This window comes from Giraffa tippelskirchi, chromosome X (assembly GCF_054371585.1).
Source record: "Giraffa tippelskirchi isolate mGirTip1 chromosome X, T2T-mGirTip1v1.2.pri, whole genome shotgun sequence".
Classification (NCBI taxonomy): Eukaryota; Metazoa; Chordata; class Mammalia; order Artiodactyla; family Giraffidae; genus Giraffa; species Giraffa tippelskirchi.
The window spans coordinates 131,217,406-131,236,566 of record NC_137289.1 but is presented as its reverse complement, the minus strand read 5'-3'; the positions used below and the strand labels follow the sequence as shown (position 1 = coordinate 131,236,566).

The following is a 19,161-nucleotide window of genomic DNA, read 5'->3' as shown; positions in this document are numbered from 1 at the left end:
GTCCAACTCTCAAATCCATACATGACTACTAGAAACACCATAGCTTTGACTGTATGGACCTTTGTTGGCAAAATAATCTCTCTGGTTTTTATACACAGTCTAGGTTGGCCATAGCTGTTCTTCCAAGGAGCAAGCATCTTTTAATTTCATGGCTGCAGTCACTGTCCACAGTAATTTTGGAGCTGAAGAAAATAAAGTCTGTCACTGTTTCCATTTTTTTCCCCCATCTAATTGCCATGAAGTGATGGGACTGGATCTTACTTTTTTGAATGTTGAGTTTTAAGGCAGCTTTTTTGCTTTCCTCTTTCACCTTCATCAAGAGGCTCTTTAGTTCCTCTTCACTTTTGCCATTAGGGTGGTATCATCTGCATATCTGAGGTTGTTGATATTTCTCCCACAATCTTGATTCCAGCTTGTAAGTCATGTAGCCCAGCATTTTGCATGATGTAGCCTTCATAGAAGTTAAATAAGCAGAGTGACAATATATAGACTTGACGTACTCCTTTCCCAATTTTGAAGCAGTACATTGTTCCATGTCCAGTTCTGTTGCTTCTTGACTTGCACTTTATATTTAGAACTGTTTTGTTTGCTTTTTTGTTTTTTTTTTAATCTTTTTAGTAGTACTGCTCAGCATATGGAATCTTAATTCCTTGAATTCCCTGACCAGAAGTGAAACCTGCATCCCCTGCATTGGCAGCATGGAGTCTTAACTGCTGGACCACCAGGAAAGTCCCCTAGAACTGTTTTAAAGTTAGCAAAAAATTGAGCAACAGTACAGAGTTTCCCCCATCACACTATCAACTATTATCAATATCTTGCATTAGTATGGTGTATTTGTTAGAATTAATGAACCTATATATACCACATCTTTTTTATCCATTCCTCTGTCGATGGACATTTAGGTTGCTTCCATGTCTTAGCTATTGTAAACAGTGCTGCAATGAACACTGGGGTATGTGCTGATTTAGGGGCATCTATCACCTCCGACCTCTTGGTGGTGCAAGGCATTCCCATATCTTGGTAAGCTTTGAAAATTCTAGCTTTAGCCTTAAAATGAGTTTGTAGGTTCTATAAAGCTCTTTCTCTCCCTCTTCTCACCTCCATAACAACCAGCTCAGTGATGTGACGCTATCTTTGCATTTCCTCTTTGTTCCTGGCACTTCAGAATTTTCCTTTCTTTCTTACAAGTGCAGCAATATCTTTTTGCTGTTGTTATACTTTATCCAGGATTTCTAGGAGTTTCTGACCCAGGAGGAGTTTTATGTTCATTCAGGTGGCCTTATGTCAGAACAAGAAATCAGAAGTTCACTTCTGAACTTACTCTATTCTTACTTTCAAAATGTTCCTTAGAATTCACTTTTCAAAGACAACCAGTCTTGTTCATATTGAAAAATACAGTGGAGACCTACATATGTCACCCTCTTATTAGACCATTTGGGGGCACCAAATGAATTTGACCCCCACTCTCCTATTTAAAAACCTCTGTGGTTTTGATCATGAGATGTGCCTGTTTTTCCTAATCTGTTATTCCTTCTTTTGCCATCTCCTTTCTTTATGCTTGACCTTCACACTGGAGTGCACCAGTATTGGTCCTCTGCCCTTCTCTATTCCCCAACTTTATTACATCCTTATATAATGTGGACTGAATAATTGTTCCCAAATATTCACTTCTCCTTTGCTACTAAGAGGATTACTTACTGCTGAGCATTGATGTGTGACATGTAATGCTACCCCTGCGGGCAGAGTCTACATTTTTTTTTTTATTTCATATGACTTGCATTGACTAAAGAAATGTGAATAGATGTGATGAATGTCAGTTAAGAGTAGACACTTAGAGAGTGATCATCTGTTTCCATAAAGTTTCTTCCTCATTTTCTCTCTGCTGTGAATCTGAGATTTCCTTTTATTAGATGTTCTTCAGCCTAATTCTGAGACTGAAGAACGAATATATAGCAGGACTGAATGGAGCCCAGCAGAGGCACAACTCTTTCTGTTTCCACAAATAATGTCTGCAAGAAATAGACGATGTTGTTGTGGTAAGCTATTGAACTGTTGGGGTTGTTTGTGACTGCAGCATAATGGAATAGAAACTGAGTGCTACAAGAACCAACTCATCACTGAACATGTATTTCTCCAGCCCTAAACTGTTGACTGAGCTGTAATCTCATGCAAGTAACTTCTTAGTGATGTTTCCAGTTACACAGTAAAAATGACATCGTTGTCAGATACAGAAAGTGAGCTATTAAGTAACAAGTAAAAAATGAAAGTATGACAGTAATTAGTCATGATCTTTTATGGTCACAGGGGAGCTACTATCTGGGAACTCTCATGCATATTCACTAGCACACATTTAAGGAACTAAATATTTGCAGTTGTGGCCAACTTCCTTTGAATTCTGGAAAACATGACAGTCTCTCCACAGGCTTTCTTTTAGAAGGCCTAATACATTTACCAATCTCAATAAAGCAATTTTTAAAACAAAAATTAGTCATTTACAGGTATGTGTTAATATTTTCAACTGCCATTGGTCCTTGGTCATAGAGGGACTTTTAAAAACTTTTTGAGTGTTAACCCTATTTGACAGATATTATTAACATATTTAGAGAAGTTAACACTAAAACTTGAATAAAATATATCATCATGATTTAACTGTCCAGCAGGTCAAAATAATATGTCACATTTTTGGATATAACATCACAGGTAGTTATGGAATTTGACTTCAAAACCAGCATTGAAGTCAGATTTAACTGTATTTGCATGAAGCGCTTAAATATATTTTATTCTAATTTTGTAACGTTCAATTTATTTTTATTCACTCATAAAATGATTGAATTTTTATTGTGAAGTAATGTATATACACATTGAATGAAATAAAATCTCTTTAAATACAAAAGTGAGTAATTCAGTCATTTCCTTAGGATAGAATATGAAGGGGAATAATGAAAAGCTAACCATTGAGAAGGAAAACATGTTTTTTCTTAGAAAATATAGGTAAATTCACTAACAATATACATTTACAACACTGAGCACTAGGAACTGGAGCTTTATTTATTAAACTTATGATGATATGAATATTTAGTGTAATTTTGCATACCATAATGTAGCAAGTATTCACTAACAATTATCTTAAAATCTTTTCTCTCATGTATTAGCATACACACAATTATTTTATTTCAAAAATGATTTCAAAATTTTACAGAGGTGTATGTAAAACAAAGAGATTAAAATAAGTGAGAAACTATGGAAGATGGCACACTAAAGGCAGAACAATAAAAAGTCCAAGGGTTCTGAACATTTTCTTAAAGATCAAGTTGTGTCCGTGCGTGCTTAGTTGCTTAGTCGTGTCTGACTCTTAGAAATCCCATGGACTGCAGCCCGCCAGGCTCCCCTGTCCATGGGGATTCTCTAGGCAAGAATACTAGAGTGGGTTGCCATGCCCTCCTCCAGGAAATCTTCCCAACCGAGGGATCGAAACCAGGTCTCCTGCATTGCAGGTGAATTCTTTACCATCTGAGACACCAGGGAAACGCAAAGATCAAGTTAATATCAGCCAAAACAATTGCAAAACATAATTAATAATAAGTATTTTAAGATAAATAGTCTAGTTATTTTTAAACAAGTAGCTATCTAAAACTGAGAAAACTTAAATATGTTATTTCTTCAGTATTGACTCATGAGAGCAGTTCTTTGATAGGCCATTGTGATAATCATTACTGCAGCTCTTTGCTGTTTCTCCTCTCCTTCTGGGTATAGGGGAGCCTGAAGTTCCTTGAGTGCTCAACTTTGAATGGGACAATAGAGGTAGGTATTATCAGTGAGTTTTTAGCTTAGGTAACATGGGTTACTTCTGGGCTATAATATTGGGTTGGCCAAAAAGTTCGTTCTAGATTTTCTGTAACATGGTATGGAAAAAACTCAAAGGAACATTTTGGCCAACCCAATGTTTAATTGTTGGCGTGAAATCCTTTAGTGAGCTCTATCCCTTTGGCTCAGAGATTAGCGACATTTGAGATGGTGAATGTCCCATCTTTCCTAATCTTTAAGTGACTACAGTGAAGAAAGCACCCTCCCTTTGACATTTATGAACATGAAACCTTAGGGAGAAGTGCCCCTTTGCTATTTTAAGCCACTGAGATTTTGGAAGTTGTTTCTTACTACAGTATAACCCAGCCCTATGCTGACTAGTCCAGTCCTCATTTAGGATACATTAGGAAATGTAGTTACCTATTCTCAACAACAACCTAAAAAATGCCATTCTTAAGAAAAAAAAAGATTAGTGGCATGAATAAAACCAAGAACAATATAATGATGATTTCCTGGAGGATCAAAACTCTTGCGATCACTGCACTTAATTTTATTATGATTTTATCCAAGAATTACATTTAAAGCAGTGCTATACAGTAGTAGATGCATAATGAAAGTTACATATATAAGTAACATGTAAAATTAATTTTAATGACTTATCTCCTTTAGCCCAATATGTAGGAAATATTATCATTTTACCATGTGATCAATATTAAATTTTAATGATGTAATAGCTAACATTTTTTGGTACTAGTATGACACATATGACATAGCTCATTTCAGACTGGCCACATTTCAAGGGCTCAATTGCCACATGTGGCTAGTGGCTACAGGACTGGACAATGCAGCTTTATAGGTTTTAGAATGTAATGAGACAAATAATATGCACAGCCTTCAGATGCTCTTTTATAAATCATATTTTTTATTTGTACTTTTAGTAGACTATGACTAACAAAGATATTTAAGGTTATATTCTTTTGTAAGAACACAGGATGAAGCTATCCTTTGCAAATGAATTTAAACAAATCTCTATACTTCATAAATGAGTAAAATGCATGTTTGACACCTTATACAAAAATTGAATAAACTGGGCACCTGCCTATGTACATGAAAACCACTTATCCAGCAATAATTGTCAGTAAGATCAACATTTTCTTTGACACAAGAGTCTTTTTTATCACATGGAGGTAAATGGGAATTTAGGATACAAAGTTCTATCGCATAAAGCATAATCACAATAATTTTAGTTTGGAAAATATTTAATGCATTCAAACCAGTCAAATTCTATGACTACAAATATGAAAGTATCTATCAATCATCTATCTAGTTTTAAGTTTTGTAACATACAATGGATCTCCCAGGATAATCTGCTTACAAATTATATACCTAAATAAAATGATTTGACCTACTACAGAAAACTGCTAGATATAAACAATGCTTGGGAATGTGTCAAAAGTGATTTTTGTTTTAGAATAGTTGGGTATAAGTCATTCTTTCTGATGATAGTTATATTCCAAGCAAAGCCAAAAATGCCATTATTCTATAGGAAAATATCCACTTTGCTGTTGATCTCAATGGATGTGAAATACAACTAGGACATTCAAAATGGTTTTGTCAGGAACATAAATGTGAAAAAGAAAAGAAGAAGGCAGAATGCACCACTGTTTTTTTCCACCATGAATTATTACTAAGTCTGACAATAGACTACTCAATCATTTTGACTTTTGCAGAAATTGATATAAGCATAAGTAGCTGGGGGGCAATATTGAATTGGTACAGTGTATCCTTTATAGAAAGTGAAAGGTCAAGAAAGAGAAGTGAATGTGACCATATTCACTGTCTAATAGATTTCTCCATGGGGTAGTAAAGAATAAAATACAGTATTGAAATAACTTTGCCTAGGCCAACCTTATCCTCATGTAGAATATTAGCCAAATAATCCAAAGTGGATTATCCCATGTAAAATTTGATTGGACTAAACTGAGTACTCTCTCAATATAGAAAGCAAAAATTGAGAAGTTGGAAAAGTTTGGAATTTTTCTTTTATTGAAATGTAGTTGATTTATAATAAGTATTGTGTTAGTTTCAGGTATATAGAAAAGTGATTCAGTTATATTTATATATGTGTGTATATATATATAATAATATATATTATATATTATTAATATTAATTATTATTAATATTAATATATTAATATTAATATAATAATATTATATAATTATATTAATAATATAATAATATAAATAATATTAATAATATAATAATATTAATGATATAATATTATATTAATAATATATAATATAATAATAATAATATAATAATTATATTATTATATTATAATATATAATTATAATATATTATTATATTATATTATATATTATATATTATATTATATTATTATTATATAATATATATTATATTATATATTATTATATATTATATTATATATTATATTATATTATATATATAATATATTATATATAATTATAATATATTATTATATTATAATATATAATTATATTATAATATAATTATTATATTATTATATATAATAATAATATTATAATAATAATATAATAATATAATAATATTAATAATATAATAATTATAATAATATAATTATATTAATATTAATATTAATATAATAATATTAATAATAATTATTATTAATATTAATAATATATATATAATATAATATATATATATATATACACACATATATACACATATTTTTTCAGATTATTTTCCATTATAGGTTATCACAAGATATTGTATATAGTTCCCTGTGCTATACAATATATCTTTGTTGCTTACCTATTTTATATATGGTAGTTTGTATCTGTTAATCCCATACTCCTATTTTATCCCTCCCCCACTCCCTTTCCCCTTTGGTACCCATAAGTTTGTTTTCTATGTCAATGAGTCTGTTTCTGTTTTGGATATACATACTTTTGTAATATTTTTTAGATTCCACATGTAAGTGATATCATATGATATTGTTTTTCTCTATCTGACTGGCTTCACTTAGTTTGACATCCTCTAGTTCCATCTACATTGCTACCAATGGCAATATTTCATTCCTTTACTTGGCTGATTAATATTCTATTGTATGTATATTGCACATATTCTTAATTCAGTCATCTGTTGATGGGCACTCGGGTTGTTTCCATGTCTTTAATATTGTACATAGTGCTGCTATGAACTTTGGGGTGCATATATTTTTTCAAATTGGAGTTTTCATCTTTTCCAGATATATGCCCAGGAATGGGATGGCTAGATCATGTGGTAGCTTGATTTTTCATTTTTCAAGGAATCTTCAGACTGTTTTATACAGTGACTGTGCCAGTGTACATTCCCACCAACAGTAGTATAGGAGAGGTCCCTTTTCTCCACATCCTCTCCAACATTTATTTGTAGACTTTTTGATGATGGCCATTCTGAATGGTGGGCTTCCCAGGTGGTACAGTGGTTGAAGAATCTGCCTACCAATGCAGGAGATGCAGGTTAGACCACTGAGTTGGGAAGATCCCCTGGAGGAGGACATGGCAACCCATTGCAGTATTCTTGTTAGAAAAATTCCATGGACAGAGGAGCCTGACAGGCTACAGCCATGGGGTCGCAAAGAGTCAGACATGACTGAAAGACTGAGTACGCATTCTGACCCATGTGAGGTGGTACCTCATTGTAATTTTGATTGGCATTTCCCTAATTATTAGCGATGCTGAGCATCTTTCCATGTGCTTGTTGGCCATCTGTGTGTCTTCTTTGAAGAAATGTCTACTTAGGTCTTCTGCCCTTTTTGTTGATTGGGTTGTTTGCTTTTTCGATATTGACTTGTATGAGCTATTTGCTTATTTTGGATATTAACCCCTTGTCAATAGCATTGTTTGCAAGTATTTTCTCCTGTTCTATAGATTGTCTTTTCATTTTGCTGATGGTTTCCTTTGCTGTGCAAAAGCTTATAAATTGGATTAGGTTCCATTTGTTTATTTTTGCTTTTATTTCTTTTGCCTTGGAAAACTGACCTAAGAAAACATTGCTATGATCTTTGTCAAAGAATGTTTTGTGTATGTTCTCTTCTAAGGCTTTTACAGTGTCATGTTTTATACTGAGGTCTTCAAACGATTTCAGAGTTATTTGTGTATATGGTGTGAAGGAGTGTTCTAATTTCATTGATTTACATATCGCTGTCTAGCTTTCCTAATATTACACTTAATATAGAGGCAGTCTTTTCTCCATTGTATATTCTTGCCTCCTTTGTCATAGATTAACTGACTATAGGTGTGTAGGTTTATTTCTGGGCTCTCTATTCTGTTTCATTGATCTATGTATCTGGTCTTGTGTCAATACCATGGTGCTTTAATTACTGTAGCTTTGTAGTGTTATCTGAAGTCTGGAAGGGTTATGCCTCCAGCTTTGTTCTTTTTCCTCATGATTGCCTTGTCAATTCTGGGTCTTTTGTGGTTCCATATAAATCTTAGTATTGTTTGTGAAAAATGTCATCAGTATTTTGACAGGGATCACATTAAATTGGGTAGTATGACCATTTTAACAATATTAATTCTTCCACACCAAGAGCATGGCTTATGGTTTCATTTCTTTGAATCATCTTTACTTTCTTTTATCAGTGTTTTATAGTTCTCAGCATATAAGTCTTAACCTCCTTGGTTAAGTTTATTCCTAGGTATTTTTTTATGCAATTTTAAATGGGATTTTTTTTTTTTACTTTTTCTTTCTTTCTTTTTTGGTTCTACTCAGTTACAATTGAGTAATACAACTTACTAAATGCATTTTTCAAGAGAATGGGGAAACTTGATAGGTTGGCATAATTAGGATTGTCATCATAATTAGGAATGTCATCACTCCTGTTAAATTTAAATTTGTGAATATCTTATTTAACTGTGAATATTCCATCATCTAGATGAGGAAGCTATGACCTACAGTTAAATAACTTCCCATAAATTATCCTGTTAGTTAATAGAATAACACAAACCATCAGGTAATCTATTTGCAAATTTTAATTAACTGATGCCCACTTTAGGATTTAGTGCTGCCATAACAAAATAGCACAGACTGGATGATTGAAACAACAAAGATTGATTTCTTACTGTTCTGAAGGCTGGAAGTCTAAGATCAAGGTGTCAGGGGTTCGCCTTCTTCTTAGACCTCTCTCTTTGTCTTGCAGATGGCCACCTTCCTATTGTATATTCACGTGGCCTCTTTCTCTGTGTGTATGCATCCTTAGTGTCTGTTCCTCTTCTTATAAGGAAGTTAGTTATATTGAACCAGATCCTCATGCATATTACCTCATTTAACTCTAATTGCACCTTTAAAGGGGAGAAGGCAATGGCACCCCACTCCAGTACTCTTGCCTGGAAAATCCCATGGACGGAGGAGCCTGGTGGGCTGCAGTCCATGGGGTCGCTAAGAGTCAGACACGACTGAGCAACTTCACTTTCACTTTTCACTTTCATGCATTGGAGAAAGAAATGGCAACCCACTCCAGTGTTCTTGCCTGGAGAATCCCAGGGACAGGGGAGCCCGGTGGGCTGCCATCTATGGGGTCGCACAGAGTCAGACGTGACTGAAGCGACTTAGCAGCAGCAGCAGCACCTTTAAAGGCCCTATCTCCACAGATAGTCATGATGGGGTTTAGGACTTCCTAACTGAATCTTGAGGGGATACAGTGCAGTCCATATGAGGGTTCAAGTCGGTGTTTTCTGAGGACATGTCCTATTGTTGCTTTCATATTCTTGAGGCGAAATATACTCTTTACTAATGAATTTATTTTCCTTGAGTCTCTCATTTCTTCAGTTCTTACTTATAAAATATATTTTCCATATTTTCTTCATGTTCCCTTATATAGGTTTCAGAAAGAAAGAGAGAGATGAAGCCAATTGGCTTAACCCATCTTTCAAAGGAAGAAAATACCATAGGTTTGAGAAGAAGAAAGGAGATTGTATTTTGGAAGTTCAAGTCCTACTTTTGGTCTATGCAGCAATGACCAAGATAAGCCTTTTTTTTTTTCTATTTTTAATTTTTATTTTATATTGATTTATTTGTTTCAGATGTACAGCCGACTGAATCAATTATACATATACATATATACACCTAACAGACCTAAGAGAAGCAGAAGATATAAAGAAGAAGTGGCCAGAATACACAGAAGACCTATACAGAAAAGATATTCATGACCCAGATAAACATGATGGTATGATCACTCACCTAGAGCCATACATCCTGGAATGTGAAGTCAAGTGGGCCTTAGGAAGCATCACTACAAACAAAGCTAGTGGAGGTGATGGAATTCCAGTTGAGCTATTTCAAATCCTAAAAGATGATGCTGTGAAAGTGTTGCACTCAATAAGCCAGCAAATTTGGAAAACTCAGCAGTGGCCACAGGACTGGAAAAGGTCAGTTTTCATTCCAATCCCAAAGAAAGGCAATGCAAAAGCATATTCAAACTACCGCACAGTTGCACTCATCTCACACACTAGTGTGGAGAAGGAAATGGCAACCCACTCTAGTATCCTTGTCTGGAAAATCCCATGGACAGAGGAGCCTGGTGGGCTACAGTCCATGGGGTCGCAAAGAGTCGAGCACGACTGAGCGACTAACACTTGCACACGCTAGTAAAGTAATGCTCAAAATTCTTCAAGCCAGGCTTCCACAGTGCGTGAACTGTGAACTACGAGATGTTCAAGCTGGATTTAGAAAAGGCAGTGGAACCAGAGATCAAATTGCCAACATCCGTTGGATCATCAGAAAAGCAAGAGAGTTCCAGAAAAACATCTACTTCTGCTTTATTGACTATGCCAATAGTCAATAAAGCCTTTGACTGTGTGGATCACCAAAGCCTTTGACTGTGTGGATCACCACAAACTGGAAAATTCTTAAAGAGATAGGAATACCAGCCCACCATACCTGCCTCTTGAGAAATCTGTATGCAGGTTAGGAAGCAACAGTTAGAACTGGACATGAAACGACAGACTGGTTCCAAATAGGAAAAGGAGTATGTCAAGGCTGTATATTGTCACCCTGCTTATTTAACTTATATGCAGAGTACATCATGAGAAATGTTGGACTGGATGAAGCATAAGCTGGAATCAAGATTACCTGGAGAGATATCAATAACCTCAGATATGCAGATGACACCACCCTTATGGCAGAAAGTGAATAAGAACTAAAGAGCCTCTTGATGAAAGTGAAAGAGGAGAGTGAAAAAGTTGGCTTAAAACTCAATATTCAGAAAACGAAGATCATGGCATCTGGTCCCATCACTTCATGGCAAATAGATGGGGAAACAATGGAAACAGTGCCAGACATTACTTTTTTGGAGTCCAAAATCACTGCAGATGGTGATTGCAGCAATGAAATTAAAAGATGCTTGCTCCTTGGAAGAAAAGTTATGACCCACCTAGACAGCATATTAAAAAGCAGAGACATTACTTTGCCAACAAAGGTCCATCTAGTCAAAGCTATGGTCTTTCCAATAGTCATGTATGGATGTGAAAGTTGGACTCTAAAGAAAGCTGAATGCCGAAGTACTGATGCTTTTGAACTGTGGTGTTGGAGAAGACTCTTGAGTCCCTTGGACTGCAAGGAGATCCAACCAGTCCATCCTAAAGGAGATCAGTCCTGGGTGTTCATTGGAAGGACTGATGCTGAAGCTGAAACTCCAATACTTTGGCCACCTGATGTGAAGAAATGACTCATTTGAAAAGACCCTGATGGTGGGAAAGATTGAAGGTGGGAGGAGAAGGGGTCGACAGAGGATGAGATAGTTGGATGGCATCACTGACTCGATGGACAGGAGACTGACTAAGCTCTTGGAGTTGGTGATGGACAGGGAACCCTGGGGTGCTGCAGTCCATAGGGTCACAAAGAGCTGGACATGACTGAGTGACTGAACTGAACCTATTGTCTTGGCTATTGCATATAGTGATGCAATCAACATTGGGGTGCAGGTATCTTTTTGAAATATCCTTTTCTCTAGATATATACCTAGGAGTGGGATTGCTGGGCCATATGGTAGTTCTATTTTTAGTTTTTTAAGGAACCTCCATAGTGGGTGTACCAACTTACATTCTCACCAACAATGCAGGAAGGTTCCCTTCTCTCCACACCCTCTCCAGCATTTATTGTTTGTAGATTTTTGAGGATAGATGTGAGTTGATACCTCATTGTAGTTTTGATTTACATTTCTGTATCAATTAACAATGTTGAGCACCTTTTTGTGTGCTTTTTGGCCATCTGCATGTCTTCTTTGGAGAAATGTCTATTAGATCCTCTGCCCATTTTTTGATTGGATGTTTTGTTTTCTGATATTGAGCTGCATGAGATATTTGTATATTTTGGAGATTAATCTGTTGCCATTACTTTCTCTGATATTTCACTATTAGTGTGTAGAAATGCAACAGATTCCTGTATATACATCTTGTATCCTGCTACCTTGTTGAATTCATTTATTAGTTCTAGTAGTTTTTGTGTGGAGTCTTTAGGGTTCTCTATATAGAGTATCATGTCATCTGCAAATAGTGATATTTTTACCTCTTTGAAAAGATTTGAATTTTTCATTCCAATTGATCTTAAAGAGACATGTCCCAAAGGAGAAAATTTTCACCAAGTATTTATTAGTCTGGGGCTTCCCTCATAGCTCAGTTGGTAAAGAATCCACCTGCAATGCAGAAGACCCCAGTTTGATTCCTGGGTCAGGAAGATCTACTGGAGAAGGGATAGGCTACACACTCAAGTATTCTTGGGCTTCCCTGGTGGTTCAGATGGTAAAGAATTCGTCTGCAATGAGGGATACCTGGGTTCAGTCCCTGTGTTGGGACAATCCCCTGGAGGAGGGCATGGCAACCCACTCCAGTATTCTTGCCTGGAGAATCCCATGGACAAAGGAGCCTGGTGGGCTACAGTCCATACAGTCTCAGAGTCAGACATGACGGAATGCCTAAGCACAGCCCAACATATTCTGGTTATTTATTTCTGTGTAATAAATTACCTCAAAGTGCAGTGGAATTAAACAACTGTTCTATTTTGCTCAGGAATCTGGGTCAGAAATTGTGAAAGCACTCCCTGAATGGGTCTTACTTGGGAATTCTCATCTGTAAACTGGAGCTGCTGTGACTGAAGTCTCAACTGGGCCTGACACCCAAAAGGGCTCATTTATAAGGTTAGTACTTGATATTGTTTTTTGTCTGGGATCTCTGATGTAGTTGACTAGAGCACCTAAAGTGACTTCTCTAGCATGGTGGCCTCCAGGTAGTCACACTTTTTATAAGGTGCTGGCTTCTTAATGATCTAGTATTGGAAGTCACACAGCATCAGATCTTCTGCAGTCTATTAGTCAAAGCAGTTACAGTGTTGTCCAGATGAAAGAGGAAGGGAAATTGACCCCACCCCTCGATGAGAAGAGGGCTGACAGAACTTAATATATAAAGAAGTACTGGAATGATCCAGTCAGGAGATCTAGAATGGATAAAAGTCAGGATCACTGTATTTCTTTGGCTAGTACATGGGACAACACTTACTTGCTGGGTAGATATTGCAGAGAAATAAGAAGTCTAATTAAATAAGGCCTATTTAATTCTAGTTCTAAGATATTTTTCACTTTACAATTATAGTTCACATACTTATTTTGCTACTAGATTTGGCACACTACAGTAGGAGACTTTATAGAATGAGACTGTATGGAAATGAGATTTTAAAGTCTTCTTCACAAATGAAAGCCAATATTCCCTTTTCATTATTTAAAAAGTATAAAATAATTTTTAAAATAACACAGAATACCATGGAGTATTTATTACAGTTAAGAAGAAAACATGCCCTGCTCTAACTCCTCAAATAGATGATCAGTATTATAATTCAGTTTGTGTCAATAAGATTTATTTTATGTATTTAAATACATATATCAACAATGGTTATTATATATTTTAAAAAGTTTTAACAAGCAGTGGGTGAAGTGGATTAGTCTTTTTTCCCCTAAATTTATATATGTTTTATTTACGGATATATCGTAAAAAAATCATCTTCCACTGCAGTGATTTACATGGGGCAGTTTTCAAACATAAATTAAGCAATTACAATGTTCTATTTAAAAATTCATTATTTTAATTTTTTACTAAGTATCAGAATTTTTGTGATTCTTTTCCCCCTAATTTTGCTTAGTCTTTTATTTAGCTACTGTTATGACTAGGTATGTCAGGAAGCATTTCTAAACCTTAATTGAAACGTTAATGTGGATTTAAAATGAATATGTTTTAGTATTTCTACAAAATAAAACTCATAACTTTGCTATATGTTTATACATGGTATACTCAAAGTTCCTTTGTGAACACATAATATTTATACAGTTGTTTATATACATTGTTCCACAAAGTCCCTTGTGGACACATATTATGTATGCAGTTCTATATATATTCAGTTCAGTTCAGTCGCTCAGTCGTGTCCGACTCTTTGCGGCCCCATGAATCGTAGCACGCCAGGCCTCCCGTCCAGCACCAACTCCCTGAGTACACCCAAACCCATGTCCATCGAGTCGGTGATGCCATCCAGCCATCTTATCCTCTGTCATCCCCTTCTCCTCCTGCCCTCAATCTTTCCCAGCATCAGGGTCTTTTCCAATGAGTCAGCTCTTCGCATCAGGTGGCCAAAGTATTGGAGTTTCAGCTTCAACATCAGTCCTTCCAATGAACATCCAGGACTGATCTCCTTTAGGATGGACTGGTTGGATCTCCTTGCAGTCCAAGGGACTTTCAAGAGTCTTCTCCAACACCACAGTTCAAAAGCATCAATTCTTCGGTGCTCAGCTTTCTTCACCGTCCAACTCTCACATCCATACATGACCACTGGAAAAACCATAGCCTTGACTAGGCGGACCTTTGTTGGCAAAGTAATGTCTCTGCTTTTTAATATGCTATCTAGGTTGGTCATAACTTTCCTTCCAAGGAGTAAGTGTCTTTTAATTTCATGGCTGCAATCACTATCTGCAGTGATTTTGGAGCCCAGAAAAATAAAGTCAGCCACTGTTTCCACTGTTTCCCCATCTATCTGCCATGAAGTGATGGGACCGGATGCCATGATCATAGTTTTCTGAATGTTGAACTTTAAGCCAACTTTTTCACTCTCCTCTTTCACTTTCATCAAGAGGCTCTTTAGTTCTTCTTCACTTTCTGCCATAAGGGTGTGTCATCTGCATATCTGAGGTTATTGATATTTCTCCCGGCAATCTTGATTCCAGCTTGTGCTTCCTCCAGCCCAGCATTTCTCATGATGTACTCTGCATATAAGTTAAATAAGCAGGGTGACAATATACAGCCTTGACGTACTCCTTTTCCTATTTGGAACCAGTCTGTTGTTCCATGTCTGGTTCTAACTGTTGCTTCCTGACCTGCATACAGGTTTCTCAAGAGGCAGGTCAGGTGGTCTGGTATTCCCATCTCTTTCAGAATTTTCCACAATTTATTGTGATCCACACAGTCAAAGGCTTTGGCATAGTCAATAAAGCAGAAATAGATGTTTTTCTGGTCCTCTCTTGCTTTTCTGATGATCCATCGTCTATATATATATTGTGTACCTAAGTTTGTTTGTGGACACCTATCATGTACACAGTGTGTATATGCATTGTGTACCTAAAGATCCTTTGTGGACACATAGAACATCCAAAGGGGTGTGTGTGTGTGTGTGTGTGTGTGTGTGTGTGTGTGTGTGTTTAGTATATACAAGGTTCTGAGGTAGACATATATTATGTACACAGTTGTGTATATACATTGTGTACACCAAGTTGCTTTGTGTGTACATATTACATACACAGCTGCTATATAAGTGCTGTCCCCCTTGGGGGTTGCTTGGCTCATTCAATAAGCCTCCTGAATCACAGAACTCCTATTGTTAAATCAGTTCCCATAAATCAGGTCACTCCCATTTATTAGATCAGCCCATTTAAAACTCCTGACCCCCCCCATTAAATCAATCATCCTTATTAAATGTCCTAATGCCCATTGTACCGATCAAACTGCTTAGGTTTCCTGACCCCTATTAAATCAATTTGACTTCTTAAGTCTCCTGACACTCACTAAGAAGGATGATTGATTTAATTAGGGTGACCATATGTTAGAAGGCAGATTGACTAAATGAGAGTGCAGCCAAGTGGGCTGTGGTCCCCTGTAAGGGTAGCTCAGTTTACTGTGGGGGGCCCATGAACCCCCCTGGGGTACACAGTTGTGTATATGCAATGGGTACACAAGTTCCTTTCAATTATTCTTAAGTGCAGTGCTTTCAACTCTAGATATTTTCATGGACTATTTATTAAGAAGGCTCTTTAAAAAATATGCTCAAGAAAAATATCTGTGTTCTTGTTCTGTATAATTTATTTTATTTTTTCCCATCTGTAATGGCTTTGTATTAACAGAAGTTAATTGGAACTATGTTCTGTGAATTCCCTTCATTATGTATTTCTGGTCTGCTGTTGGTTTCAGTGATAATGTGCTCACCATTTAGTAGGCAAAAGTGAAGTCCTAGACTTTGCTTTGCTCTAAGGGAGGGTAAAAGACAAGGCCTCTTGTAGAGGTTGTCATTGAGGTACCAGCTTACCATGGTGGTGTGACAGCCAATCATGCACCTCTTTGAACTGCCACATCCCTTTCCTCTGAATCCTGGGCCAGGTTTTGGAGCAGTTCTATGGTGAAGGTGTCCTCCAATCCTGCAGTGACCCACATAGTTAAAGATGGAGGTAATAAAAGATAGGAACAGGATTCTGGTTTGTCTTCATTTTCTCCATTTTGTCCTCACAGGTTTCAGTTTGCCCAATATGTCCTTGTGAATTTCAGTTTGCCTTTGTTGTCTCTCACTTCAAGTCCATCTTTCCTTCTTGACTGCTGGCCCTGATAACTTCAGGCACAACACCAGGTGCAGAAAAGCAGGAGTCTTGTATAAACTGTTCAACCAACTTCCACAATAGCATAATATGTAAGACCAGAAGAAAGCTCTTATCCTGTGTCACTTCTCATGGTTCTGTGTGTCTGATCAAGCCTCGACTCATGTGTTATCTGTGGTCACCAGCCTCTGAAATGGTCCCCAATGGCCCCCCACCTCCTGGTTTTCACCTCTTATATAGTTCTCTTCCACATTGTTTCAGGGTTGGTCTGTGTAACAAATGGAATAAAACGGAAGTGGTATAAGTGCCTTTGGAATCTCTAGGTCTTAGAAGGCATTGTGGCTGCCTGCTTGCTTGTGCTCTCTCTCTGGAATTACCTGCTCTAGAAGGAAGGTAGGTGCCCTATCATGAGCAGTCTTATGGAGAGGCTCACACTGAGAACCTGAAGCCTCCTGGCAACAGCCATGTGAGTGAGCTTAGGAGGAGATCTTCCAGCCCCAGTCAACGTTTAAGTAACTGCGGCTTTACTGCAATCTCATAAGAGACTCTGAGCCAGAACCACACAGCTTGAATTTCAGAAACTGTGATCTGGTAAAAGTTTGTTTGAAACCACTAAGTTTGGGAGATGTCTTGTAGTGATAGATAATAAACAAACTATTCAAATGTAGTTATTGAGACCAAAGTTTAAGTGAAAAATCCAAAAATTTCTAAAACCATAGAAATCTTGTCATGCTTTTTAAGCATATTACTTATTTACTGAAAGAGCTCTCAGAAACATCATGAGAAGATATAAAAATAGACTTTTACTCTAGATGATTGTTAAGAAAAAATTTTTTTAAGAAAAAACTCTTCTAAGTACTTTACTTTTTTAATTGGGATATAATTTATTTACAATGTTGTGTTAGTTTCTGCTGTACCACAAAGTGAATCAGCTATTATATGTATACATATATCCCCTCCCTCTTGGATCTCCCTCCCCCCATCCCACCCCTCTAGGTCATCACAGAGCACTCAGCTGAGCTGCCTGTGCTGTACAGCACCTTCCCACTAGCTAAAAACATCTACTTCTGCTTTAGTGACTACACCAAAGCCTTTGACTGTGTATTATACAACAAGCTATGGAAGATGCATCAAGAGATGGAATACCAGACCACTGGACCTGCCTCCTGAGAAATCTGTATGCAGATCAAGAAGCAAGAGTTAGAACTGAACGTGGAACAACAGACTGGTTCCAAATAGGGAAAGCATTATGTCAAGGCTCTACATTGTCACCCTGCTTATTTAACTTATATACAGAATACATCATGCAAAATGCTGGGCTGGATGAAGCACAAGCTGGAATCAAGATTGCCAGGAGAAATATCAATAACCTCAGATATGCAGATGACACCACCCTTATGGCAAAAAGTGAAGAAGAACTAAAGAGCCTCTTATGAAAGTGAAAGAGGAGAGTGAAAAAGTTGGCTTAAAACTCAGAATTCAGAAAATGAAGATCATGGCATCTGGTCCCATCACTTCATGGCAAAATCTGTTTTGAGGGGGAAATAATGGAAACAGTGAGAGACTTTATTTTTTTGGGCTCCAAAGTCACCGCAGATGGTGACTTCAGCCGTGAAATTAAAAGATGCTTGCTTCTTGGAAGAAAAGCTATGACCAACCTATTTCAGTTCAGTTCAGCTCAGTTCAGTCGCTCAGACGTGTCCGACTTTTTGTGACCCCATGAATCGCAGCACGCCAGGCCTCCCTGTCCATCACCAACTCCCGGAGTCTACCCAAACCCATGTCCATCCAGCCATCTCATCCTCTGTCATCCCCTTCTCCTCCAGCCCTCAATCCTTCCCAGCATTAGGGTCTTTTCCAGTGAGTCAGCTCTTCGCATGAGGTGGCCAAAGTATTGGAGTTTCAGCTTCAACATCAGTCCTTCCAATGAGCACCCAGGACTGATCTCCTTTAGGATGGACTGGTTGGATCTTCTTTCAGTCCAAGAGACTCTTAAGAGTCTTCTCCAACACCACAGTTCAAAAGCATCAATTCTTCGGTGCTCAGCTTTCTTCACCGTCCAACTCTCACATCCATACATGACTACTGGAAAAACCATAGCCTTGAATAGATGGACCTTTGTTGGCAAAGTAATGTCTCTGCTTTTAAATATGCTATCTAGGTTGGTTATAACCTTCCTTCCAAGGAGTAAGCGTCTTTTAATTTCATGGCTGCAACCACCATCTGCAGTGATTTTGGAGCCCAAAAATATAAAGTCTGACACTGTTTCCGCTGTTTCCCCATCGATTTCCTATGAAGTGATAGGACCAGAGGCCATGATCTTAATTTTCTGAATGTTGAGCTTTAAGCCAACTTTTTCACTCTCCTCCTTCACTCTCATCAAGAGGCTCTTTAGTTCTTCTTCGCTTTCTGCCATAAGGGTCATCTGCATATGCTGTCATCTGCATATCTGAGGTTATTGATATTTCTCCCGGCA

The 19,161-nt window shown here is 37.0% G+C and overlaps 1 long non-coding RNA gene across 1 annotated transcript in view; it reads right to left on the bottom strand.

The window, feature by feature from the left end:
* Nucleotides 1-3,030: 3,030 nt before the first annotated feature.
* LOC145535951 (uncharacterized) overlaps nt 3,031-19,161 on the bottom strand; it is a 617,716-nt gene continuing 601,585 nt past the window's right edge. The window contains exon 8 of the long non-coding RNA XR_014075550.1: nt 3,031-3,510. This is a non-coding gene — a long non-coding RNA (uncharacterized LOC145535951). The remainder of the gene's footprint in view (nt 3,511-19,161) is intronic.